At 41.0% G+C, this 25693-nt stretch overlaps 1 protein-coding gene and 1 long non-coding RNA gene across 2 annotated transcripts in view; both read left to right on the top strand.

Annotated features, from left to right (window-relative positions):
- The window catches only part of HS6ST1 (heparan sulfate 6-O-sulfotransferase 1), a 192400-nt gene that overhangs the window by 92292 nt on the left and 74415 nt on the right, over positions 1-25693 (top strand). The gene's annotated exons all lie outside the window — the stretch shown is intronic.
- The window catches only part of LOC307217499, a 62358-nt gene that overhangs the window by 30703 nt on the left and 5962 nt on the right, over positions 1-25693 (top strand). Inside the window, exon 2 of the long non-coding RNA XR_013839621.1 lies at positions 24852-25020. This is a non-coding gene — a long non-coding RNA (uncharacterized lncRNA). The remainder of the gene's footprint in view (positions 1-24851; positions 25021-25693) is intronic.

A 25693-nucleotide genomic window follows, 5' to 3' on the forward strand; every position in this document is an offset into this window, starting at 1 on the left:
CAGTGGTACCTTAGTTCTCGAACGTAATCCGTTGGACTTCCGAAACGTTCGAAAACCAGGATGTGGCTTCCAATTGGCGCAGGCATCATGGAAACAATAGCTGACAGCCACGTAAGACTTTCAGCTTCCAAAAAATGTTCAAAAACTGGAACACTTACTTCTGGGTTTTCAGCATCCAGGAGCTGATTTGTTCATCAACTAAGCCGTTCGAGGACCAAGGTTCCACTGTATTCCAAAGCAGACTGCAAAATCTCAATGATTTCTTTACAACTGAATGGGTAGGTGATTGCCAGTTCATGGTACCCTGCTAAGTTTTGGGATTTCATAGCTTGACAAAAAGAACTTGCCAAAAAAGTGGATGGATGTAGATCGTAAGAACATGGCAATCTGCCTTATGCTGAATCAGACCACTGGTTCACCTACCTCAGAATTGTCTATACGCACTGGCAGCAGCTATCCAGGGGTTCAGTAGGACATTCCACCTAGGGGTGCTTGGGATTGAACCTAGGACTTGCTGCATGCAAAGCAGATGATCTACTACTGAGCTATGACCCTTTCCACTTAGATAGCCATCACTGTGTTGACAATTTGGCATTACTATGTCTGCAGCTCAAAAAATGAATAGTATATACATGGATGATAGGTGAAAACTAAACCTGAAAATTAGATGATAGGTGAAGTCTCTGGACAATTGTAGCTGGGGATTCTCTGTAGACTGCTGAATGATTGCATAATAGTGGTAGAAGAAGCCTTGGCTACAGCTCATGGTTAGCAAAGAGACAGCATGTCATCTGAACCCAGGCTAATGGTTAAGCTAAGGCCAAACCTTGGTTCAGCTCAGTGCAGTGCAAGAGTAAAAAAGATGGGAGGAGGTGAACAGCCTCAGGCTCACTTCTAGAAGCATGCACATTCATTCAGCCTGCTAAATCATAATCTGGCTTACCGTGACATGTGAACCAGGCCATTTGGTTTGCAAAAACTCCAGAAGAATAAGCCTAGGAAGGGTGACAGTGGGAATCAAGGAAAACTAAAAATGTCTTAGAAAGTAAGCATAATTGTGGTGTGGGGGCGGAGAATTGAAAGCGAGAAATGTAAATAGTGACAGATGGGCATTAGCCTACTTCTGAGAGATTGCCCTGTTGATCCCAGATAATGAGGGTGGATCTGCATCAGCAATTTTTCCTGAGAGATGTCCCAGGCACAGCAGCCCTGGTCTACACCTCATCTCTGCAGGGTCCCTGTTTATGTTATTTTTATTTGAATAATGTATACCCCACTTAACAGTTCTCAATTCAAAGCCACTTCCCATTAAAATTACAGTTGGCCCACCTTTAAAGCTAGCCACTCAAACTGAGAAATCACTCAAAGTTCAGCTTGGGTGCATTTTAATAAGCCTCATGTTAACAGGATGAATATGTGATGTGCAGTGCCACCCCAAGCCTTAGGATCTACCTTACACACAGAAACACACTTTTGGGAATGCAAAGGCCTCTTCACTGAATTATTTGCCTTTTATGAAACATTAATCATGAATGAACCTATTCACAAGTAGGAGGGGCAGCAGCCCCATGCTCCAAGCAGCAGTCTGGATGCCTGGTTAATTTTTGTGGATCTGCTACTGGGCAAGGGCTCCAGCTTGCCACTTGGCAATAACACTTCCTGTATGGCAGGCTTGATTAAGTGCGAAAGTACACTGGTACTTCAAAAACATAAGAGCTGAATGGGGTTTTATGTGTTCTTGCCTTAATGGAGGTGTTGTTGAAACAATAGCCAGAGCCCTGTTAGAGATGATGTAGAGGAAAACACTCTAAAGCTCGCAAGAGGAAATGTAGAAGGCTTGGCCCAGCTCCGAAGCCAGCAGCTCGAGCTGGGAAAGCCTGGGTGCATTTTAATAACCCTCAGGAGTATCTCATGTTACAGGATGAATATGCCACGTGCAACATAATCCTAAGCATCTTTACTAAGACAAAAAGTCTGCTGGGTTGACTACAGCCAGTGTGGTACTCTTCAGATGCTATTAGACTCCCATCAACACTAGCCAGTATGGCCAGTAGGGGTGAATGAATTTGTAGTCTAACAATCTCTGGAGGTTCCCATATTGGCTACCCTTGACCTACATTAACGGGACAGGTGGAATGTTTGCTTTTCAGTATCAGTTAGATGACTCTGTGCTAGGTTAGAATGCAAGTGTCTTGCACAACTATAGTTCAATAGCATGGCTTAGTGTTGTTTTCAATCACAAAACTAGAGTTCAGAGCAGATATTTAAAATCACTTGATCCTTGTTAGAAAATCTCTTCCAATTCCATTCATGGGAATCGGGGCATATGGGGGAGGGGTTAGCTTCAGGAATAGGTTAGGTTGTACTAAATTTGGTGCTTTGATTCCAAAGTTATGTATAGAAGTAGACTGTTGAATCATGCACACATACATCGGGAGTACAGTGCATTGTTTATTGACCAGCTGTTGTTCTGTTTAGTAAGAATAGCCTACAACACCTGTCCCTGCTTCATCTGCCTCATATCCCAGCCAGTACCCTGTTCAAATCAGCTGCCAAGTGCATTTCCCCAGAGTAGAAAAGGATGTATAATGTGATTCTGGCTGGGGACTTTACCTTGGTGTAATTGTTGTTGTTAGTGAAAGAGGCCTTGTTAGAAACAGAGAGAGACCCTTAAGAAAAATTGGTTAGCTTCTGCTGTGTAATTAGCAATCATTTGAAATGTGTGAACTATAACTGCCCTTTCCTCAAGCGTATTATACCTAAATCCAGAATTCAAAGCGTCTAGAGACTTTCTATATTATTTTCCATAAGTTGCCAGCTTTAATTAAGTGAAGTTCTCTTGGATACTAGTCCCTTGCTTTAGATCTGTGCCAAATTGCTACTTCTTCATTTACAAGTGGATATTGTCTTTTCACTTTGAAATTGATGGGAGAAGAAGGCTGTCTTGCGATATGCATGACTTACGCAGGCTGTGCAAGAGAAGTACAGTGGTAACTCAGGTTACATATGCTTCAGGTTACATACGCTTCCAGTTACAGACGCCGTTAACCCAGAAATAATACCTCAGGTTAAGAACTTTGCTTCAGGATGAGAACAGAAATTGTGTGGCGGCAGCGGGAGGCCCCATTAGCTAAAGTGGTCTTCAGGTTAAGAATAGTTTCAGGTTAAGAACGGACCTCCGGAACGAATTAAATACGTAACCAGAGTTACCACTGTAATGTTAATGGGGATCACACCTTATGCAAACCCACAAGGATAGCTTAAAACATCTGCCTTATACAGACACAAGTCATAGGTCTGTGTAGCTCGGTACTGTCGGCTATTGCTGGCTGTAGCTCTCCAAAAGTATTGGGAAAAGTTGTCTTCCCAGGTCTATTTGAAACCCTCACCTGGAGGTGCCTAGGATTGAATCTGGGATCTTTTACATGGAGGATGGGCTGTATTACTGAGCTCCTGTCCTTCCCCACTTTACAGGATACTACTTTCTTTTACTTCTGGTTTAATAATTAAAAACTGACTAGGGAGCATGGGAAACTGAGATTTTCCTAGCTGCTACCATAGCCTCCTATAATTTCTTGTGAATTTGAAGTAGTAAAAATTTAACTGTACAATTGGTCTCCTCTTTCTCATACCTTTTTTCTTTCCCATATGCATTAACTATGGATATTTACACTGGCTGTTGCATCCAAAATGCACTATCAATGCTTTTTACTATACAGCAATTACTGCTTTGTTCTTGGGGAAATTCTAATACCTTTACATCCCTATTCACAAAGCAGTTTTGAGGATCTGAGAATTGATATTGCCAGGTTCTGTGTTTTGCACTGGGCTATTGGTTTACATTTTGCGTAGGGTGTGCAATTTTCTTAATCTGTTTGAAACCTATTTTTGTATTTGAAAGTAGTTATTACTTGCCCTGAGCCTCAAAAACTAGCTCAGAATTAAACATGAAATAAAAATTAGAAAGGGGGGGGGGGTAAAGTAATTGAGGTCTACCTCTTCATTCCTTTGAATTTCAGCAAATATAAAGAGAAGAAGAAATGGGTTATTCCCTAATCTATAAACAATAAGAGACTCAACCCCTATGAAAAATTACAGCTGGCCAGATTTTTTTTGGCACTTTGCCACTCCTATTCTCATAATGAAAATTAAAGCCCAAAACCTTTCCCTATAATTTTTGTGGTTTCTCAGTTTCATAAAGAAATAAATACTTCAGAAACCTAGAGAACAGAAGATGTCTCAGTAGAATGTACTGGAATGTGAATATTTTTCCCCACTTTCATTCATAGAGTTTCATAATCATGTTTGAAACAGCTTACAGAAGCAGTTATGGCCAAGTACAGAGGTAACGTGGTTTCTGAGTTCCATGCTTAATGTAGTTAGGCAGTTACAATCATGTTGTGAGGTCAATTTGGAAGCACACTGGAGGTGGTAAATATAGCATGGATGTTAGAAATAACAGTCTTGTCCCCAGACATAACTGAGTAGGAAAGACAGGTCACAGCTGCAGTATAATTTCATAGCATAGCTCTTGGCATTTACTTTTGGCTAGAACTACAGCATAGTTCTAGGGCTTTGTCCCCACCATGCCTTGTTCAACATTCCTTTCATCATGAGCCCTCATTTTCAGCTTAAGGAGAAATAAAGACAGTGAGTATAATGCTGATAACCAAACATTTTTTTTATAGAATTGTTAAATGGGTCTGGTTCTCTTTGATAGAACTATGTATCATTAATGAGAGAGAGTCAATAATAAACATAACCCACTTGTCCTCCTATTACTTCTGCCTGGCTGTCTTTGTCTCATCAAAGCAACTGATGATTTGATATAAGCTCTGATTGTACAGTGAACATAAAACACCAGCCGTCTCCTACTTGGTGCTCTCCAGATGTTTTAGACCACAACTCGCATCAGCACATGTAGGCCAAAACAAGAAGACTGCAAGTCATGCACCTCACTTGTGTTCTGAATGGTGCATGCATGCTTTAATCATCATTTGCATTGGTAAAACCTTCATTTTATTTATTTATTTTTAAAATGTCTGGCCTGCCTAGTTTTTCAAAGAGGTTCAAGGTGGCTAACAAACATAATTCCCCTTTTAAAAAATTCAGCATACATTCAAATTCATACACTAACATTATCCATTTAATGAATTCCACTGATATAAAAGTAGCACAGAAGTAAGCCAGCCAAAATTACACTGTTAACCAAAGGGCTTTTTAAAAAGCTGGTTCCTCACTATGAGTTCTTCAGAAAGGCATTCAGTAGGGTTAGGTGCCATAACAGAAAAGGCGCTATCCCTAGTTGACAGCAGTATAACAAAATAAAATTGATGGAAACAGCAATTGGATAAGGATGTAATTGGTCTACCAACCATCTTATCTTTCACACTCACAGATGCCATAAAAGACTGCTTTTAGTTGCAGCCATAGTAAATAGTCTTTCTCTTGGGTTACCCATATGCATTTCTAAAGCATAATCTGATTGAATTCAAGACCTAAGCAGATCCAGCTGTTGAAGAGGAAAGGTAGTTAATTTTTATTAAAATATGTGTTCTCTTGAAAACCTGGAAACGAGATAGGAATGCCCTTAGTGATAGTGTCAGAAGTAGATCAAAGTCTTAGTAGGTATGTTGGTCACATACAACAAGAAGCATGTGTACACATAATTAAATAGACAGCTATGTCCATGAGCATTACACATACAAATGATCTATATATGGATTTCACATTTTTGCCTGCCTGGAAGCAATTTCAATGCAAGACATTTTAAGAATCCCTTAGTTATACGGCTGCATGTTGCATTTTAAACACTAGTTGGTCCGAATAAAACAGTATCATTTCTCTTGGTGTTTCAAGTCCTAGGTGGCAGGACTAATGAGAGGGAAGATTCCTGTTCCTCTTTCATTTGGTTTTGAAATCATGTAAAAACTGGGAGACTGCTGAGTTGACAAGTCAGTAGATGAAAGGATAGGTAATTATTCTTTGAATCATTCAGCTCTAGGTCATCAGGTACATTTGACCTTTCAGTGGGAGCATATTCTAAATATTAGGTGGTCTCAGGAATATAAAACAATATAGTTTCGTTTCGAAGAAAAAACTTGCCATTGTATCCAGTTTCAATTGTCTGTAGGGATGCCAGTTTGCAGCCTAGATACTCACTTAATCTTTTAAAAATTACTAAGCAGGAGATGCCACTTCTGTACATACTTAATTTCCAAGTTGCAAGCTGTCAATCAGTCCCTGTTTTCAACATTGCTTTCCCATTGAAAATACGAAACATATTGTAATTTAAATACCTCATACCTCTATATTCTGTGTTATTTGGTGTAGAATTACTATGCCAACTACCATTGGCGTAGCCAGGATTTATGTTAGGGGGCAGACCTTACGTCAGGAGGGGCAGAACCAAGCTGTTAGTTAAGTATTTCTATATATTTACTGGGGGGGGGGGGCAACTGCCCCCCCTTGGCTACGCCCATGCCCGCTACTACTTATAAGTCATGGTGCCTTGCAGATATAATGAACTACAGGTCACATCATTCCTGACCAGTGGCCATAGCTGGGACTGAAGGAAATTGGTGACCTCCAGATGTTGTGGACTGCATGTGGGCTACCGCTGCTCTAAGTCCTCCTCATTCTTACTGCATTGTTACCACACATCCCTTCTATTGTGTTCCTCTTCCTGCTTTCCACTCTCTCTCTTTTCCTCTTCTCTCCAGACAACATCTTCTGCATGCCCCACAATCGGGGATAGAGGAGCCGACTTGGGCCTCTGGTTATGGGTGCCCCGCACGTGACATCATGATGTTACATCATAATGTGACGTCGTGACGTCACATGTGTCCCCCGGTCTCGGAACCTGGAAGTCAGATTCTGATACCTCGTGAGACTTCTGAAAGCATCTCGGAGATCTCATAAGGCCTCAAACATGACTTCTGGTGCTTCCAAATCACCAGAAGTTGCACCAGGGACACTGCAACAAAATTTCTGTGGGTGCTTGGTTACCCAGAGCCCCCTACATCTGGAACCCCTGATCTGGGATAATTGTTACTCTGCCTTTTAGCTACACCCAGTGAAAAGGGCTGTAAATGTGCCCATGTGGTTAAAAGCTGCTAACAAGTTTTTTTTTTGTATTAAAAATTCTTGCCTGTGTGCCCTTCACTGTGATAAGTCATCTGATTACTTTTGAGGATGTCTGTCATTGGAGAGCCTTTAAGTCAGGTAATAACCACCCCTGCCATCATTTAATTCTGTGGGTACCACATGTGTGACACAAGCTTGAGTTCAGCATCTTCCAAGTAGCTGTGTCTTGTTTTTAGGTTTCAGTAGTTATCACCTTAGAATTAGACCTAGAAGCCACTCCATGCTTAACAACTGTTGCCATGTTAGGGAGGGTTTATTGCCCCCTGGCAGAGAGAGGTCTGAAGCCAGGAAGTGCGGCCTGTGGGAATGCGTATTGCTAAAGGCGGAGCATACCAAGGGAAGATGCTCCTGGAGAAAAAGCAATTAATAACTGATGAGACAGGAGCAGGGGTGGAGGCGGCAGAAGGCAAGTGCACATTAGCCAGCCTGGATGCAAGAGCGAGGAAGTCTTTGCACAATAGGGCCTGGTCTGGGTGTCCTGGGAGATTCCGCTGCAGAACAAGGACTAGAGCAAAGGGAGAGCTGGAGGCCATGTGGCAGGGTATCCTAGACCTGCCAGCAGGAAAGATCTGTAAAAAGGAGAAAGAATCCTAAGGCAGCAGTCTGACAGGCTGTCAGGCAAAATGGCCCAATTGTGCATGATCTGTGCCTCTTGCCAACTGATTAAGGAGAGTGGGAGGTGAAATAAGCTGTCACTCGCAGCAGCTGAGGGAACCAGGGGAGCATGTGGGTAGGGTTTCAAATGGCAACAAGCAGTTCAATTTTGTTTATTTGCAAATTCAGTTTTCCAGCCTTCTCTTTACATTTTCATCCAGTTCACACAGCAACACTCCACTCACACACACACACACACACACACACACACACAAATACTTGAGTACAGTACTGTAAAGCCGGCAAGGACCTTTTCCTTGGAATCTGAATTCCAAAACTCTTATTTGGAAATGTGGAAACAGAGAGATATCCTCTCCCACCCCCTTCATCAGTAGATTTAATGGCTTGTCTGTATCTGTATATATGTACACAAACAAGAGCCCCCTACACTTTCCTTTGCTAATATTCAAGGTAGATCTGACCTACAGTGTTGCTAGCCTATTCTATTCCTGGCTTATTAAACTTTTCTTCAATGTTTAACTTTGATTATCCGTGCTGTGGTACAGTGAAGGTCGCAATTTCTAAGAGTTCTTTGCATTGAAGCACAGACCTTTTAAAGGGCGGCTTTGTTTTCACTTTCTGGCAGCTTTGGGGAAGCACTCACTCTGCAAACTTTTTTTGCCATGGGTTTTGTGAAGATGATGGAGGGGGTGCTTGCAAGGAAGGGGAAGAGGAAAAAGGAAGACACCAGCACCCACAGCTTGTTAGAGCCATTCACTGAAAAGAAAACAGTGCTTGTGCCAGACTGAACAGCCCTGCTCCTAATTAAGCTCAGGGAAGCAATGGGATGGTTTAATTGAGAACAGCATCCCTGTTTAATGGTGCCAGCAATATAAAAAAAGCACACCCAACCAACCAAATTCAAAGCATAAAGTGCACAGAAGACAGTAGGCAAAGGGTGGGGGGGGGTGTCGTTCCATAGGGCCACGTGGTAAAACCCTCTTCCCTGCATGTCATTTGGAAGAATAATTGGATTTCATTTATAGGTAGAGTTTGTACTTAGTGGCTTAGGGAACTGGATATTTGCTAGATGAAGAGCCAAGCAGCCCAGTTTTGGGAAGAAAGCACTTCCTGGTGATTTTGACAGTGGGAAGTAAAAGCCGGAAAGCTTCACCTAGATCGGTATGCCTCCAATTAGCCTAACTTTAATATTTGTAAAGGCGTCTCCTCAGGTCATAAGAGTTCACCTTCTAGCATGTGCAATACTTTTGAATTTTAGACCCATTAAATATACCTACTAAACTATTAAATTTGCTTTGAAACACAGGCTGGGATCACACACACACACACACACACACACACCCCGCCAGATTTTATCCATTTTTTAAAAGCAAACACTTACTTCCAGATCTATGCTAATCAGGTTTGTCACCTGCTCTGGCTCCTGTTTTCATATTGGTTAATGATGTGTGACATACTGATTTAGCCATCCCACCCTTCTCAGCAGCGCACAGGCAATGGAGGCATCAGCCTTTAAAAAACTCTGATGCAAAGGACTTAGGGGCATCGCTGCAGCCCATCTGTTGTCCTTCAGTGCCAGGTGGAGCCACCATCTTGAGTAATGATCACCGTTTTCAGACACTCATAAAAACAATTTTCCGACCCGGTATCTTTTACAAGTGCTACATAATGTTTGTCCCACACTTGTAAGAAATCATTTTTTTATGTGGCAGCACATATTTTCTGAAAACCCCTGCCAGTGAATATTCAGCGGGCACCTTCATTGTATTGTTTTCTATGCCTGCTCAAAACCTTTTTGCTTAGGCAAGCCTAGCCAGACATGTAATTTTATTGTGCATATTTTCTTTTTAAAACTCTTGATGTTATGCATCTTTTCACAGTATTGTCTGCTGTTTTTAAACTCTGTATTTATCATTTTTAAAATATTTGTATACTATTGTGTAAACTGCTTGGATCTTTTTTATTTTATTTTATGAAGCGGTGTATAAATCTTGCGAAGCAGAAAGCAAAACAAATCAACATTGATAGCTGCTGTCATTTAACCTCTGGAAAAAAAGTGCCATTCATATAGTACAGCACACACGCACACCCCAACTCTTAGCCAACACACAGCCTTGTGTATACTGAGTGCTGCTTTAGACTAAGTTGCCTGATACTGCTGGTAATTTGAATATTTTAGCTGCACATATTGAATTTATTATACCTAACCACAGTGTTAATGAAAGTGATAGCAACCTACAACTGGGGCTCATGTGGCACTGTACTTCAGATCTGTGCAGAGCAGGCTAGTCACCTGTTCTGTTTGCCTAATAGGAAACTGTCTCCCTCAGATGTGGAATGCTGGAGTGACTCAAGGGGTGGTGGACTAAGCACTCCCCTCCATGAAGGCTGAGGGGCAAATGGTTGACCTGTCTTCCTGTTGTAATTGTCTGCTGTCTTTCACTGCTTCTCTCTACCAGGGGTCAGCAACCTTTTTCAACCGTGGGCTGGTCCACCATCCCTCAGACCGTGTGGTGGGCCGGACTATATTTTTTTTTTGGGGGGGGGGAGAGAGAATGAATGAATTCCTATGCCCCACAAATAACCCAGAGATGCATTTTAAATAAAAGCACACATTCTACTCATGTAAAAACACCAGGCAGCCCCCACAAATAACCCAGAGATGCATTTTAAATAAAAGGACACATTCTACTCATGTAAAAACACACTGATTCCCAGACCTTCCACGGGCCAGATTGAGAAGGCGATTGGGCCACGGGCCTTAGGTTGCCTACCCCTGCAGTCTCTACCTTAGTAGGTAGTTGCTGCCTTTTTAAAAAGTTGAGAATTGCTATTCCAAAAGTCATATATTTCAAGACATGCATATTCTGTGTCTTCAGCGATGAATTGTGCCTCAGTCCAGTTTAATTTCCAGAAAATCATGCATAAAGTAATGCATAAGCAGTTTCATGAAGATGACTTGGAACCTGCCTAAACCCAGGCCTTTGGAATTTTACTGCAATATTTATTTATTTTTAGTGAGGTCAAGTTAGATTTGTTCTTTTATGCATATTACTGTATTTTAGGTCATTTTGACTCAAAGCAAGTGACTTTGAGGTTTTTTTTTTATAAAGAAACTAATAATAAAAATAAAAATAAATCTATCAGTTACATTAAATTGGAAGGACAGGGAAGCAATTTTATCAATTCCAGGGTTTTTTGTTTTGTCCTGTTCCCAAAGTGAATCACTTTTGCTTCTTTCTCTTGCCTCTCCTGCCAATCTACCTGAGCCACCTTTCAGAGACTAGATGTCTGAGAGAGCTGTAACCCCATCACCACCGTTAGCAGGTTGCCCAACTTCCACTGTGCTTTCTTTAATGGAGTCCTCAGAAAGTGAATTTATTCCATTCATGGTTTTCCAGAAAGCAGCATTTTTGGAGTCTCCTCAAGGGGACAAGCCTGTCAGTCAAATTGTCACAGACAATAATTACCCCCCACCAGATCCGCACACTCTGTCTTCAGAGCAGTCAGTTAGAGCTACCAATACAGACAGGCTATTCTTACCAAGTTGGTTTTCAACCTAATTAAAAGGATCCTGTCATTCCTTTCCCGTACCCCTCAGGCCTCCAATGGTCCCTTGTTCATTGCAGAATACAGACAGCTAAAACACATTCTTCCCTAGTACCTTTTCTGCACAGATAAAGAAAAACACTGAAATTCCCAGAGGAAATTCGGCAATGTGTAGCTAAAATTACAGCTGGCACTAAACCACTTAGGCAAGAAAAAATAAAAATCCAATCTATTGTCCCAATCTTAGACAGGTTTACTCAGTAGTAAGTATCATGGATTCTACTAGGGTTTTATTCCAAGTAAGTATACTTCAGTTTAAATATTAGTGGTGAAATAAATAGCTTTAAGCTCATAACATTAAAAGTGTAGAGTAAGAATTAAAATTGAACAACACTTCTGCATTATTCTTTGAAAACTTTTGCTTATATTTGTACTACCAGCTATTGTGCCTGTATACAACGTGGTAAAAGCATAATAGATGGTTTTTGTTTTTATTTATTTATTTTTAAAACTTTCTATACCTTCCCTCATCAAGTCTCGAGGAAGTGTATAGCAATATTAAACACATTTCAAAACATTAAAATACGGGATTAAAAGAAAACCTAGGACAATGTTAAAATTTATAATATTCTGAAATCAAGTCCTGGCAAAGGCCCGAGTGCATGAATCAGTTTTAAAAAGGTACCTAAATGTCATTAACATGCGTGTTCACCTAAGCTCAGAGGGAAAGTGCTTCCATAGTATCTGAGCACCACCACAGAAAAGCCTTCTCTCCAGTAGCCACTAACCATATCCCACCACCATTAGGGCCTCATCAGCTGATTGTAATGATAACATGAGGTAATAGAGATAGATTTTCTTCCATGGGAACCTGAGACTAAAGTTTGTACATGTGATTTTGCAAACTTCCCTGGCCAGCTGGCTCAATTCTAGCTGGATCTATAAATCTCTCTCGAATTTCACTCACCTTTCTGAAGATTAAAGAAGAAGGGGCCTGATAGAGAAAAGGGATGAACTGGAAGCAGTCCATATCAGCTATGCACCATTAGCTGTGGGTGTAAGATCCCAGAGTGGGTTACAACAATATTATGTATGCTTACAAGAACAGATAAAACCAATACAATTATTAAACAAGTAAAACCATTCCAAATGGAACAGAACTTTATAAATTCAACAAAAGAGGTGGGTCCCAGAGCTGTATTAGCCAGTCTATAAGACAGGCTATAAAAACTCTACAGTAGCTGTTAGCTGGTGTTAAGGTAGTAACTTGTCTCTTTCCTCAGTTGCCGGATTGCTATCCATGGTCCTGAATTCATTCCAGAATTTGGGCTGGTACCAACAGTTCTGACCAAGTTGCTGAAGCCAACTCTGCCCTAGATCAGCAGCAGGGATCTGCCTTACCCCACATAACCTGGGGATTACTTCCTAATAAGCAACTTCTGGAGAACACCATATTGACTCCCCCAGTATACAGTACTGTACATACATTTTAACATGTGTATTTGCCAGACTGGTGGTCTATGGAGAGTGTAAGATCTTGAAATATTTTCATATACCATATATGTCAGGCCTCGTCCTCCTAGTGCTCTATTTTGGACTTGCTGGCTGAGGTTCTTGGGAGTTGGAGGTTGGGAAAAATGAATGTATGTATATATAACCTACAGCCATGACTGTTCTTGTGAATGTGATGAAGTAGACTTGAATTTTGCTTATGGGGAAAAAATCAGCAGTTCATCTTTTTTAGATAATATAGGAGAAAAAGTGCTAATACGAAACCATATTTCTTCAACTCGCAATAGAAAACCTTATGTCTGTTTTTCCTTTGTTTGCAACAAAACTCTCAGCCAAATGTATTGATTTTGTTCACTGCATAGCCTTACAATTATAGGGCTTCAGTCTGATTCAGGAGCTCAGTTTTTTAACAGTTTGTGCATCAAAATAGTTTTTTTATGATGAGGAGAAACTTTTAAGGCATTTTACGCCAGGACTCCAAGTAATATTATGGATGTCCCTGTTGAACAATGCAGTATTCGGTATGGCCTCCCATACTGCTTATCAGGCCAAATGCCATTGGTAAGGAAGTTGGGCAGAATTTAAAGACAGCTTGAATTTTATTTTTCTTACTTTGTTAGAGACAAGTAGTATTATTTCTGTCCTTTAACTCACAAGTCCACAGAGACAGTAGAAAAGGAACTGGAGCAAAGAAGATTCAAATCGATCTTTTTTCTGCCAGGATTTAAACCACTGAAAATCTGATTCCCAGTTCATGGGCTGTGCATCTGTGGTGCAGAAAACATTCATTGCAGTCATGAAGCTCCTGGCAGCATATTGACAAGGAGAAATGAAATCCACATCTGGCCTCTCTTGAATTATTCCTTATTGCTATGGAATCTTATTCCACAAATCATCCTGAGTTGAGTGACACCAAAGCTTCTCTCTTCACATGACAGATTACAAACTCTTTGTTCCTCCTAATCCTCTTCAAAAACTAATGAATGGCAAATTTAGATTAAGCCTGCCCCCAGCAAAACTGTGTTTATTCCACAATAGTCCCACAGTGCTGAAATTTGGCAGGCCAAGAATCCAAATGGCTAACCCAATTGGTGATCAGATACTTCTTTATTTCTGCATAACCCACCTAGAAACAGAAGAGAAAGCAACTCAGTACAGTTGGCAGTGAAAGGAACAATAATCTGAAAAGGATCTGATCTGCAATATGATGTTTGGAAGTGAACACACTGTAGCCAGCTACAACAACATATCAGTTTCAAGCTACCTGAATTCGTATGAGAATAAAACTCGCAGTAAAGTAAGAGCGCAACCCTGAATAGGTTAAGCCTTTGAAGTTCAACTGTTACATTATGAAGGCTTGTACCAGAACTACTAACGTGTTTGAAACACACATCTAGCAAAACAAGTTTAATGTTTTATTGCTCAGATCAGGTGTGTTTTGAGCAGGTTTGTTCCATAAGTAAAAAAGAAAACTCTACAAAATTTAAGGAAAACGTGGCAGCCCATGATTTACCTTGTTGTTGCACAGGTTGCAGTCCCATGAACACTGGTAAGCCTTCTAGGGCTAAATGGGTAGGGAAATAAATATCACTCAGAAGCTGCTGAGATCTATTCTCTGCCAAGAGAGATTTATGATGTGGTGGGAAATTGCTTTGGTAGCTTTTAACCATACTTCATATGCTATTGCAAGCAGCAAATATTAAAATGAATTGTTGACTTAAAAATAAAGAGAAGAAAAGGCCTGTTTAGCTAAAAATGCAAGTCTTAAAAAAAAATCAGCTGAGGTGGAATTTGGCAGTACTGCCAAGAGTGCCTTTTTCAAAGATTATCTGTTCATTGATATGGTTGAAGAAACACCCTGACGTGTGTGGGCCCAACATTCCTTGCCTGTGGCAATGCAGTCTTCCCTTTCATTTTTCCCCCCTAGGATCCTTGACCTTCTTTTTACTTCTTTTGCGCAGTCAAATGCTGCTTTGTAGTTTATGGAGATAAAATTAGAAAAGGCGCTTCTTAAAGAAACTGCTGATCCATTTGTCAGACACCGAGCACTAACACATTACTTTGTGTGCTATTTTAGCTTCGTCTTTCACATCTGATTCAGTGTGACTGAGAACAGACCCCAGCTGCATGAAGTATAATATATAATATATATGTTCTATATATATTAGATATTTCTACCTAATGCAACTTAGAAAGGAAAACCACTTGGTGGAAAGAGACCATGAGAAAATAATTCTTTGAGAAGAATTATAACCTTTAAAGTTGGGGTAGAGCGGCAAGTTTGAGGTCTTGGACCTCATAGCTAGTCCTAAAATCAGTCCTAAACAAGTAACTATAAGGAGCTCTCCCAGACCAACAAAGAACCACAACAGCAATAAGCCAGAATTGGTCAGCAATGCTCCATTCCCCCAATTTTGTGAAAACAAATAGGCTACAGGGAGAGAATGGTTAATTGAGCTATGCTACAAGCCAGTCAAGACAGTATCATTGTAATCAAGGGTCAATGGTGGCTAGCATCTCAGTCTCTGTAGTGTGAAAATGTGCGCTTGGTTCTGTATTTGTTTTGCTTTAAGAATAAAAGTAATAATTATTATAAGAAGGTATGATAAGAACAATCTTTGAGGTCAGACTCGCTTGCTGACCTGAGCTAATGGGGGTGCTGCAGATTACACTGTGCTTCTTATTTTGAACCAGCACAGCAACCTGCAAACGACCCACAATAGTAAGCAAAAGGAGAGTCACTGAAACATCATGAAATTCCTTATTCATGTAGATAGGACCTGGTATAAGCAACCTTCAGATAGCAGCCCTGGCATCTTGATTGTGATAACAAATCCCGAATTTGGGGGGGGGGGAGACGTGTTTCCAGTTTTATTGTAGTCTGACAAGGTAAAGGAATGAATCAGTGGATCAGCCTGGATTAGAACAAGAATCCTCCTAAATTCATAGGGATCCTCCTAATAACAGATGGCAAGACTAATCTTGATGTGGCTGCCTTATCTGCAAATGTGCTGCATCATTTTGATGAGTTTCCTCCTTTCAGTAGCTGTCTCAAATGAACTACAATTTTCCAGCTTATCTTTATGTATTATTAAAATTGTTTTTTTATTGTGCAAGGTATATTTTTGTTTGTAAGGTGCCTTGAGTTTGAAGTGAATCCCTATCTTCTACACAACACAAGTATAAAAAAAAAATTACTGAGCAGCATCAGTAAAGGATGGAATAGATTTTGAAAGCAGCCTACTCAGTCCCTCCTGTAAGGTTCCGGTATCTTGGAAAGTGACGCTAAAGAAAGCAGGGCGACAGGTGTGGAATCACTTATGAGACCTGCACAGTGTTAGGAACGTTTTCACCTGCTGCATAACTCTGTCAGAACAACACCTTGATTTTGCAGACAGCATTCAAGTCCAAATAGGATATGGACATACAGCTCCTCACAGTTGCCCCATAAGATTACCTGATTGTGCTGTGGCAGGGAACATGGATTTTCATATCAACATGCCACCATTTTTCTTAAAATACTCCTTCCCTTCTCTGGACTCCATCTTGATCTATTCACTTCCTGTCTCAAGGAACTCCCTCCCCTTAGCAACCCAATTATTTAACTCGTTCTTCTCAAGAGACCACATTGTTCAATTTGCTTTGGATTAGTCAGGGACCTTAAGGCAACTTGAAACTTTGGGCACTCCTTAAATAAGCTTTTCCACTATTGGAACCATGTTGGGAGACTTCAAAGTAATCCAGGTTGTTTGCTTGGAGACTGCAAAACACAGAGACCCTGAGCTGCACCATATGCAGAGCTCTGTCATTCTAGGGTAAGCATACCAGGAAGCAGTGAGGACCTGTTGTAAAGTTGTGCCCTTGTTGTGGGCATGTTGTGGAAACAAAGAGGCTTAGAATGTGATATAGCTATACACCCACATTCTCTACATGACGCACACTCCCCACCCCAATCAACAAAGCATCTACACCAGCAGAGCTTTCCATTAGTATTCCACATCCTCTACTTCCTTAGGCCTCTTAGCCAGGAGATCTTGGGGACAGAGTTGCTCTCTGAAAAGCTTCTGTGTTCCGTTTAACAAACTTAAGACACAAACCACTTTTAATCCTCTATGAAAGCAAATTGCAGCATTAAGATTAATGTAAGTGATTTTGAGGCCGAGCCATGGTCTATCCAGTCTCCTTGTCGTGCTACTTTTGGAACCTTTGGTATCCTATATTACTTAATGCAGCTGGTCTCTTTTAGCTTGTTTGGGATAAATAAGACGAGTATTTTTTAATAACGGGACAAGAGTTATCCTGTTGCATTTCCTTTTGCAATAGTTCCAACACAATTTCTAAGGAAGCAATCTTTAGGGCCTTCATATTTGTTCTATGGATCATCTATTCTAAACTGTTTCCATTTCTTTACTTATTGTATTTTCTGGTTTCTCCTCCAACCCTTCCTGCTCAGTTGCCAGGAGGGTGGAGTTAATGAGAAAGAGATTCTCGTTAAATACATTTTCTACCTTGAAGGGTATTGATTGACCTGCATTTATCTAAGACCTTAAAAGTGATGCTTCTCCCTAGGGTAGGGTTAAAGGAAGGAATTCCAAAAATCTCCCTATTGAATTGACTTGTTAGAGGAGCCAGAGGAGGGTGTGTGTGTTTTTCCTGCCCCCCTTTTTCAGGAGAGGGAGTGGGCATACTTCAGCCTGTCATTCTTGTGTTTTCTCTTTTTGATTGTCAGGTATTAAATTCACTGTGAAGATGGTCTGAGCCTTGCAAAATGCATTCCTCTTCATATATTTAGTGGCTGCTGGTTATCGAAGGGGAGGGACCTGGGATCAGTTGGCTTTTCTTTTCTCTCGCTCTCTTAATCCCAGGCAGCTGTCACTCACTCCTTCACATTCATTGTATGTGCCCAGTGGCGGAACGGATGGTAATTATGCACATTTAAACTACAGTACTTTTCTCATGCTGAAGTTAGCATTGCTGCCACGCTAACTTCTCATATCCTTTCAAAACACCTGGCAAAATATTCAGTGCCGTTTCTCTCATTGTTAATTAAAAGGTTGAAAATAAAAGTATTCTATCTTAACAATCCATTTTCCTATCAGGCTCAAAGTCTGGGCATAATTGTTAGGTTTGGCAACATGTTTTATTTATACAAGTTCTCTCTTCATTCAGGCAAAGATATGCTCTTAACCCACCACATTTCACGAACATGAGAGCTAGATGAGAAAGTTAGAGCATGTGCTTGCTTATTTGCGGAGACAAAGTTCAAATCTCTTACATGGGGTTTTAATTAATTATTTGAATAACCCCTGATTGACTAGGCTTGTCCGTGTGACTAGTTTGGAAAGTGTTGCTGTAGTTTTAAATGGGCTTCATTTGCCCTTAGTGAAGTCAGAAATCTGATTGGATGCAGAGCAAAAATGTAGGATCATATCCGCAATGAGCTAGAATTGTTTGTGGATGAACGAAACTGCACACACAAATGCTACAGAAAGAGCAGCATTGCAGGGAGGGAGGGGGGAGTTAAGAACTGCCACAAAACTGTAGGATTAAAGGGGGGTTGGGCAAAGCCCCCTCAACCCTGAAAATTCCTGCTTTCAAGGTGAAAAGGGAATCAGATCAGCCCTAGTTCTCTTAATCTTTATGCTAAATGGCTAAACATGCTGAACAGAAAAAGGAGGGCAGTAAAACAATCAGAGTGAAAGATACAACAATATGGGAAAACATAGGACGAAACTTTATACTGAATTGATCCATTTGGTCAGTACTGTCTACACTCGTTAGTCCTGACTACCCAGAGTTTCAGACAGGATGCATTCCCTGCCCTACCCAGAGATGTCACGATTGAAACTGGAACATTTTGCATATGAAGCAGATGATCTACCACTGAGCTATGGCCCTTACAGTACTAGATCCCTTCTGTCTGTCAGACAGAGCAGAAGCAATAGCATCCTGGCAGGGACTTACTAGTTGGGGTGCGAAGGCAGCAAGATGGTTGGTACACCACCAGTGGAACTGATGGATTGGCTCCATCAATGTGCCTTGTAGCACTGACATTGCCAATGCCTTGCCCCTCTCCTGTCAGTTAGCAGCAGCAGCTACACCCGTTCCACCAGCCATTCTTAGTCTCCTGTCTTGGTGTGATGTACTTTAGAGTTTGGCTACCAGGATACAGCTCAGTTAGACCTGCACTGTCTGGAATGCTGCAAACAGATGCCCTCCAGATGTTATTAGACTCCCAACTCTCACCAGCCTCATCCAGCATGGCCAAAGGTACAAGAAAGTTGAGAGCTATAGCCCTGCAGCATGGATTCCCCACCCCTTCTCTGAAGGAACTTGCTCACCTTGAAAGTAAGTCAGAAAAGTTTTCAAGAGCAGACTCAATAGCTTGCAAGGTTATGGTGCCCTCAAGATGGCTAAGGCTGGTGGGAGTTGAAGTCCAACAACATCTGGAAAGTACCATGTTGGCGACTGTAGCATGAGATTAGCTGAGATCTACAACATTTCTGCACTCTTTTCTGCACCTGTCTTTTTCCCCCTTGTGTGCTATTTTAGATTTTAACCCAGCAGATAGGGACTGTCTTGTTTTGATTGCATGTAAACTGCTCTGGGAGCCTTTGTGGTTGAAGAGCGGGGCACAAATGCTCCAAACAAATAAGTACAGTGGTACCTTGGCTTACAGAAGCTTCAGGTTACAGACTCCGCTAACCCAGAAATAGTACCTCGGGTTAAGAACTTTGCTTTAGGATGAGAACAGAAATTGTGCGGCGGCAGCGGGAGGCCCCATTAGCTAAAGTGGTGCTTCAGGTTAAGAACAGTTTCACGTTAAGAACGGACCTCTGGAACGAATTAAGTTCTTAACCCGAGGTACCACTGTAACTAATATATATAATAATATAATATAATATAATATAATATAATATAATATAATATAATATAATATAAATATTGTTCTTCTTCCCCCACTATCCTCTACCCTTATAATCTGCTACAGCCTTAATGCCTCAAGCCTCCATCTTGCTTTCTGCTTCCAAGTCCTTGAAGACAAATACAGAAGCCTGCACAGATTCCAAAACTATACAAATCTTCCCAGATGCGCCCCCCCGCTTATTTTGCTGAGGGTCAGCTATTAGCATTTTATCAATATTGTTGTTTTACCAAACATGCCTTTCTGGTTTGGGTTTAATAAAGACTCTGATATAAAAGGATTTGACTCTATTTTTGTTAGGAATAAATAAAGATTAGATCTAGTTTTCAGCAGGTTCAGTTTTGGATCCCAATGAAACGATGTCAATCAAGGCATGCTTGAAGGAGTAGGGTAGGGACAGATATTGCAGATTAGGAGGAGGTCCTGACCTAGGCCAGATTCAAGCAGGTTGGCCCTTAGTTTCTCCCATAAACGCAATCCTGATACTCTCTTTGAGTAAACCTATTTTCCTGTTTGAGTTCTGGATAAATAATATTAATAATAATAATTTATTATTTATACCCCGCCCATCTGGCTGGGCTTCCCCAGCCACTCTGGGCGGCTTCCAAAAAAATATTAAAATACTGTAGTACATCAAACATTAAAAGCTTCCCTAAACAGGGCTGCCTTCAGCTCACACTAGAAAGAGCATTGTTACAGTTGGGGAGTGCAATCTTAATGTGAAACAGACATAGATGTTAATGTAAATGTGCAGGCTTTTTTTACAGGCTAGATGAGAGGTGGGGAATCTGTTTCCTTCCCTAAAAGAAATGTTGTTTGGAGCGTAACAAGTTCCTTATATCTGGGCTCAATCAAAGAGTTAGTGGTGGCTTAACTATATGTTACTATAAGTTATTGGAGGAGGTACCAAATGAGAGAAGTTTAGAATAACAATAATTGTATCTTACCAATGCTTACCAATTGTATCTTGCTGATGCTTTTATTACAGAAGAGAAAGTTAAATTGGGAATTACGATCCTTAAATGGAATGAATCTAAATGAGACTTTCCATTTTAAATTTGCTTCTCCTTTTAAAAATACTGTTTTATTTGAAAAATTGAGGTACATTTACACAGCATCTTCCTTAATATTACCTAGGTTTATTACATGCTAATGGGCCACTTTGTTCTGCTTATAAGACTGCTACAGTTAGGCCCATTCATTGTCAGCTCACAAGACACAATCATAGCTCTCTTGCTTGGCAAAAGCCTATCTGGCTCATGTAAACCATTGCAAAACTTGTTTTTAATATGTAATGGACTAGCAGGTGGCGCTGTGGGTTAAAGCCTCAGCGCCTAGGGCTTGCCGATCGAAAGGTCGGCGGTTCGAATCCCTGCGGCGGGGTGCGCTCCCGCTGCTCGGTCCCAGCGCCTGCCAACCTAGCAGTTCGAAAGCACCTCCGGGTGCAAGTAGATAAATAGGGACCGCTTACCAGCGGGAAGGTAAACGGCGTTTCCGTGTGCGGCTCTGGCTCGCCAGAGCAGCGATGTCACGCTGGCCACGTGACCCGGAAGTGTCTCCGGACAGCGCTGGCCCCTGGCCTCTTAAGTGAGATGGGCGCACAACCCCAGAGTCTGTCAAGACTGGCCCGTACGGGCAGGGGTACCTTTACCTTTAGTGGCTTTTTGAAATTCAGTAAAAACTCAATAGCCAATTTGGGTTTGAATGAGACAAAGAGTTCTGTCATTATATTTGTGCATTTTCATAATTTGATAGACAGTTTTAAGATTGTACTCAAGTCTTCAGATGGACTGTATTATTTAGAATTTTATTGGGGTTTTTTTTTTTTAAGAAAACTGAACTTCCAATAATACCACATTGCATTTCAACCAAGGCTTTTATTTCCTGGTTAAAAATGTAAAAGATTGAAAATTGAGGGCTTTGCATTTGAAACTTGATTGCATTAGCTGTGGATGAGAATTTATTACAGAGTCTCAGTGCAGACATCACACCCAGGCAACTGGTTGGTATTATGTTCAAGTTGACAAACTGTGATTTGCTGTCAAACCAGAATCTGAAACCATGATTTAAAGTGCAAACTGTAGCCTGTCTATGCATGGTTTGGCATTATGTTTCTATTGAGTAATTATAAATATGGCCCTAGAGACCAAAGTGTTGAATGGGAAAAAAGTGAAAGCAGATCAGAAACTCTCCATGTGTGTGTGGTGCTCGCGCACACAAATGGGACTGTGCACCAGCCCCCCTGACATTTTTCCCACATTAACTCCTTAGATCAGTGTTCACCAACTGATGAACCACACCAGCTTTTTAGACTAGTGGGCACATTTGAATCTTGAATGAATACTGGAGGCACCAGCCATAACATGGCTGCCATGTGGCTGTTTGATTATAAAATAACTGTTCTAAAAAGTATCCAGTATAACAGAATTTTGTATTGTGTCCCCACATAAAGATAGGCTGGAAAAAATACAGTCTGCATTGGCTCCATATTGTACTTTGGAGGTGTAGTAAACAGAGGAGAGCCCAATATGATGAAAAGAGGGATCTGGCACACATATTTACAGCAGAGAGCTAGCTGTGTGCTTCTGTCTGTGGGCTCATGCATGAGAATTTTAGAGTATTAGAATACCGTAAAAAATGTTCATTGAAGCAAGATCTAAATAATGTTTTACATTTTAAATTAGATATGGCTTTTGGTGGAAACAGCTGGGAAGTGCAAGAAGGGGAAGGTACAGTAAGAGAGAAGTAATGCAACGACACTCCTTAAAGATGCATTAAAACTTGGGGATTCTAAAGTAGGCTTATAGATAGATGAGCCTGCAGAACTGGAACAAAGTCTGCTCAGCATCCACAGATGGGCCTTGGCTTTCACTATTATCTGCTTGAGATCACAAAAGGGGAGTTTAAGGTGATTCTCTCTCCCAGCTCCCTTCCACATTTGCATTGAGTGAAACCTATTGTTTGTTGCCACTTCCACAAAGAGAGGAGGATGGGTAAGAGATGCAAGCAGCCTGTTCCTATTCCTGGTAGCTTTGGGGATCAGACAGGCAGCACTGGATTCTTCTACTCTACCTCTGCCAGGCAGGGTGTTAATGTGGCGTGAAAGCAGTTTAAAGCCTTGGGCCTCTCTTGGAGCCAGCAGGGTGTCCGAGGCAGGCCCGCATCCCCAGTGGGTGGCTGTCAGTGGCAGTGCGCTCTGTTAGGCAGAAATTTATTAGTATTATTTCCCCCCCCCCCTTTATTTTTTGTTAGAGCAGCAAGGAGTGTAAGTGACAGCTGTATTAAGAACCACAGTGCCTCCGAAGGGGATCAGAAGCCATCTGCACAGAGGTTCTTGACAAAAAGCCTTTTCAAAGTGCTTAGTCGCGTCTTAAGAAATGGGAAGGAGAAAAAAAGGAAGGAAAATGAAGGGGTGCCTGCTGTTTCTGCAGATTTTTAGCCTCCTCTTTTTTATTATTATTTGCCTGTTTGCTTCATGCAGTCCTCATTCTTTTCTGCCCCTCCAACAATGTGGAGAACTCTCTAATTCAGATCCCAAAGCCCAGTCGGAGGAATGACCTCTCCTCTCCCTCCTGTGGTTTACTGTCTCCCCGTATCTGTTTTCCCAAATGGTTGAGAGTGGCAGCTTGGATTTTTCTTCTTCTTTTTTAAGGAGACATAAATTCAAGACTCGCACTCCAGCACCTGGCTTTGCAACGGGTGCTGCTATCAGGCGGGCCAGAAACATTTTAAGAAGCCAAAATCTCTTTGTTCTTTTTAATCTCCCCTTCCCCCTGTCTGTCCTTCAAGCTTCCTGGCATGTTCAGCTGCATGGCTTTGGTGAAAAATAATGCAAGCAGTTTTATCATTAACCTGCTCAGCTGCAAATCTTCCCACCCTTCCCCTGCAAATTCACACATATATTTGCATATGCAATAGGCTGTATTCTTCCATTCTACAGCAGCTTCCTATCTGGGGAGTTCCTTGTGAAGAGCTATATGGGAAATGAGACCTCTACAGATTAAATGTGCACAATTAGTTTCTTCATATTAGATAAGGTGTAAGTGGGTGTGCTGTGTTGCTTTTTTGTGCTACTTATAATTGAAACTGCCTGTTTTCACTTTGGCTGCTACATTAAGACTTCAGGGAGGGGGGTATTTAAGTATATCAGATCAGAATTTCTGCCAGTAGCTTTAGAAAGCCTCAAAGTACTCCCGAGCTTAATCCTTTATTTTCATGTTATCTTATCTTTCTTTGCAGTATGTTTATATTTATCTCCATTTTCTGGTATCTTACAGCTTCAGTGTTATTTTAAACATACATGTTTCTTTTAACTGTTTGTGGGATTTTCTAGTGATGCAGCATTACTGACCCACAGACGAATGATGACTGATAGTGCATTTCTACATGTGGCAATAGCCACAAGCTTAGATGGGTTTTTTAAAAGCTTTTTTGTGACCGATGGAAAGTTATCTGCATATGCTAAAATCACCCCATAATGTATGGGGTGCAAATAAGAGAATGTGATAACTTATCCATGTACAGAGATTTGCATGCATCAGAAATGCTGAGTCCAGGATCATTAAATGGAAATAAATTCAGTTTGTTTCAATGTGTGCCTTTGTATCATGACCATAGTTACACATTCTTAAAAATGCACACAAGTATTTGAAGTGCATGCAATATAGTAGCCAAAAATCAATCGCCAAAGTAAGTTTATTTCATATATACACTCAGAGGTCAAAATTATCTTCCTATGTATAACAGTACAAGCATATATTGACACCCTGCATAAAGATGCAGGAAGAAATTTATCTCTGTAAATATTTGTATGGGTTGTTTTTTACCTTGAAAATGGTTCATCCTGAAATTATGGGGAAAGGAATGTACATTCTTTTCAGATATGTTCTCTTTACATGCTGTAGGCTGGGCCAGGTTCAACACCTAGGCAACTTGGGATGCTTCCTGGTGTCCCAGCGCAACAAGGGAACCCAGATAAGCAACACTGGAGTCAGGCACTTTCATCCTACCTTCTTCCAGGATTCATGTAGAAAATCCATTATCGTGCAAAGTGTCCAATGCTATCACAAAATTACCTACTGAATCTTGAACTCTCTTTGCCCAGAGCCCCTCTCCTCGGCTGCCAGGATGGCATTTGCAGGGGTTTAACTCAAAGTCCTGAGCATGAGCCACACAAATCCCTCTGAGCAGGGCCAACTGAGAGTAGATAAGAAATCAGGAGTTTTCTTGCATATTCTATATTTCAGAGCTGCAGGAGTGACACAATAATTAAGGTGAGTGACTTTCTCCCTCCAAGCATTCTGTTTTTAAAAAGCCTGAAAATTCTATTCCTCATAAGTGAGACTGACTGTCCTAACAGTAAGACATGTGGCATAGAGAATCTACCTCATGAGGGGTATAATTTGATTAAATTTCAGAAAAGTCTCAGGAATGACGGAGTTAAAGCAGTTTAAAAACTTTTCAGTTAAGGTTAAGTGGCTGCTGTATGCCCACACAAAATATATCTGAAATTTCTCCCTTGGTTGGTTTAAATAATATTTGCAGAGAAACCAAGTATATTAAAAGAGTGTGACTTTAGCAGGTTTGATGTGAATCAGTTATGTATCATTAGCCTATGAGATTCCAAAGTTCCCATTTTAAACTGTTCATTAATTAGGTGCAGGAATGACAACTCATGCCTATTTAGCAGATTGAAACTTCTCTGTTGGAACCCACTTCCAAAAAAAACATTAAAAATAGCCTTCTCTGGAGTTAACAGTCTGCAGTGGCATGTTTGCATTTGACATGCTCCTGTGTGTGTGTGTGTGTGTGTGTGTGTTTGTGAGGCAGACAGAAAGAAGAACTACCTCTTACAGTGGTGCCTCGCAAGACAAAATTAATTCGTTCCGCAAGTCGCTTCGTCTTGCGATTTTTTCGTCTTGCGGAGCGCGGATTGCCCGGGTATTA

The sequence above is a fragment of the Podarcis cretensis genome (assembly GCF_951804945.1).
Source record: "Podarcis cretensis genome assembly, chromosome: 5".
In the NCBI taxonomy this organism is placed as follows: Eukaryota; Metazoa; Chordata; class Lepidosauria; order Squamata; family Lacertidae; genus Podarcis; species Podarcis cretensis.